Genomic DNA, 3,102 nt, shown 5'->3' on the forward strand with positions numbered 1-3,102 from the left:
AATGAATTATAGATTTAAAGGAAAATATAATACAAATTTATAATACGGCATAGGGAAAGGCTTCTTCAATATACAATAAAACTTAGAAAGGAAATTTAGATAAATGGCACTGCATTTAAATTAAGAACTTTTTAAAATCAAAATACATCATTGCAAGTTTTTAAAAAGCCAGAAAGTAGGAATTTATATGTGTGTAACAATGAATGTGAGTTTAAAATATGAAAAAAAAAGTATATATAAACTCCCACAAATCAGCAATAATAAAAAAAGCCCAAAATAAAAATGGAGAAGGGTGCTTGAATAATCACCCACAAGAGAGGCTACTTAAATGGCCTATAGACATACGAAAATATTGAATACCATTAGTAAAAAAGGAAAACACAAATTAAAACTATAATACATGTTTATGGCCATGCCACCCTGAACATTCCCGGTCTCATCTGATCTTGGAAGCTAAGCAGGGTTGGGCCTGGTTAGTACTTGGATGGGAGACCACCTAGGAAGACCAGGTGTTGTAGGCATAAAAACAAATAAACAAACAAAACTATAATATGCTATACATTTATACATGCATACATCAAAAAGGCTAATTTTAAAAAATTAGGAGTAAAAAACAGGAGAAAATGTTAACAAGAATGTGAAGTAATTGGAACTCTCATTAATTACTAGAAATAGTGTAAAGTAGTATAACTTTGGATATCTGTTTAGCAGTTTTTATGAAAATTGGAAATTTACCTTCATTATGTCCTGCTAATTTACTACTAAGTATATACTGCATAGAAATATATATATGTAGAAATGCAAAAAAATATACAATATGTAAAAAGGAACATACATAGCAATATTATTTATAATAGTCTCAAATTGAAAACTTTATTGACTATTAACAGAATGAATAAATAAATTATGGAACATTCACATAATGATAAACTAAATAATGAAAATGAAAAACATATTTAATAACATGGTTAGATGTCAGAAACATTACATTGATTGGAAAAGTCTATACACAAAATATTTTCTACTTTGAATATATATATAAATGGACATGTATATATGTGTATATATATGTATATTTCAATTTCAAAAAGTCATGCGAACGTTATCTATGATGCTAGAAGCCAGAATATAGGTGATCTTTGGATTTGCATATGAATTTATTCTCTATCTCTCTGTGCCTGTGTCTATCTGTCTCTCTGTCTCTGTCTCTCTGCCTCTCTCTCTCTCCTCTTTATATAAATTACAGTGGCTTCTACGTATATATCTGAAAGAAATTGTTGTGACCGGAATAACCAGACTCAACCTGAGTGCTTTGATTATAGAGGCAATTTATTAGCCAGCGGCTGTCCTTCCAAAGGAGCAGCCCCAAAATGCCAAGATACAAGGTTTTTAAGCCCTAAATTCTATTCCTCATTCTGTCTTAAACACAAAGGTCCATCTTTCTCCTATTCACTACCTGTCAACCCACTGGTCAGGTGTGCAAGCGGGGAGTACAGAAGCAGAAAGCTTGTTGTTAGAATGTTATGTTCCTATGGGTGATTGCCTATGTTCCCATGGACAATAGCCAGTGTTCCCATGGGCGATGGCCAAACAGTAATTTTCAGCTTATATAAAATTGATTATTTTTCATGCCACGCAAGCAAGCAGGGTTACACAGGCTAAAATTGGCAGTTAGCGTATGAGCTCATTGTTACAAGTTTCATGATTAACAGAATGTGGTTAGGGGTTCCAGAAACTAGGCCTAAGGTATAGACTTCTTTTGTCCAGTTTCAGGTTTTAATTATCCTTTAACCCTTTCACATTTCAGCAGGCTATCACAAAATGAAGTCATTATATATTCTATTGGATCTGCTTCTGAACAAGTTTAAGAATTTGTTCTGGAGTTTCTGAAATTGATTCTCTAATCTGATTAAATTTCAAGTCACTAATAACTCTATCTCCAGTAGTAAAGAGCTCACTGATAGTCTGTGACATGATATGATAATAGAGATACACAAAGTATCACCATTTAATACTCCTAATTGCAGATGACCATTTATTTGATACCTTAAAACATTTTTATCAAACTAACAATTATAATGAGATTGGCTGGTTGCTCCAATTGCACTGAACAAAGTGGGGAAAAGAAAGGATGAGATCAAGGATTTGAATTCCCAGTCAAGGGTCACATAAATGACCCAAAGTCTCTGCTCTGAAAGAAACTCTTACTTCTTGTAGCTGCAGAGCTGAAATTGCTGAAAAACAAATCCAGCCTCTAATTCTGTGAGTGGCTGAATTACAACACAAATTGAATCCCCAAACTTGGAGAGTGGGCATTGACTGGGAAGGAATGGATTCTTGAAAATTAGAATGGGAACATATGGAACAATCCTGATGAAACTTGGGATGCTGAGCCCCCTAAATTCTGATGTTTTTGTTTTTGTTTTCCCAGTAGAAACAGCTATTCCATCCACATCTGAAGAGATTAACCCTACTTTGCCTGAGGAAACTAACAGCCTCCCCTGAGGTAGCAGCCTTGCAAGACACAGCTAATCTTCCTCAGGTCCCACTCCCACCACTCCTTTTTGCTTCTAGAACTATAACTAGATTCAAGTCTCAGCAGACCCCAAAAGGTGAAGTGTACCACACTATAAAATCTATACAGACAGAAAACCAGGGAATGGTTGTAGGAATAAATATTAAGTATTCGGGAAAATGATGTAAGAAGCATAAAGTTGGATCAGACCAAATTTATTGATAGGGACCAAGCAGAGAATCTGTACTTAATGTTGCAGCTTGTGAGGTTAGAAAGGACACTGGTTGGTTGGTTTTCTGAAACGTGAACTGAAACGTGGTCTACTCTAAGTGATGTTGAAATGCCAGGACCGCCTCGGTATATTATAGTGGAAAAAATCCAAAGACTTAAAAAGATTGGAATGCTAAAGTGGATTTATCATTTGAAACCTACTCACCCACTCTAAGAGGGTCCAGAACACATATCTTTTATCTCAAATGTGAGAAATAAATTTGTGAGAGGAGCCCAGCATCCTTGAATAGCTCTGTGATTGCTCTTCTCTGTAGGTTAGAAATTACAGTGACTTCTGGGTATCTATCTAAAGGAAA

At 34.8% G+C, this 3,102-nt stretch overlaps 1 non-coding gene across 1 annotated transcript; it reads left to right on the forward strand.

Moving 5' to 3' along the window:
* The first annotated feature begins 402 nt into the window (after positions 1-402).
* LOC111743787 lies at positions 403-521 on the forward strand. The gene has a single exon (XR_002781881.1). It is a non-coding gene; the product is annotated as a 5S ribosomal RNA (ribosomal RNA).
* The last annotated feature ends 2,581 nt before the right edge of the window (positions 522-3,102 follow it).

The sequence above is a fragment of the Pteropus vampyrus genome, unplaced genomic scaffold (assembly GCF_000151845.1).
Source record: "Pteropus vampyrus isolate Shadow unplaced genomic scaffold, Pvam_2.0 Scaffold122, whole genome shotgun sequence".
Classification (NCBI taxonomy): Eukaryota; Metazoa; Chordata; class Mammalia; order Chiroptera; family Pteropodidae; genus Pteropus; species Pteropus vampyrus.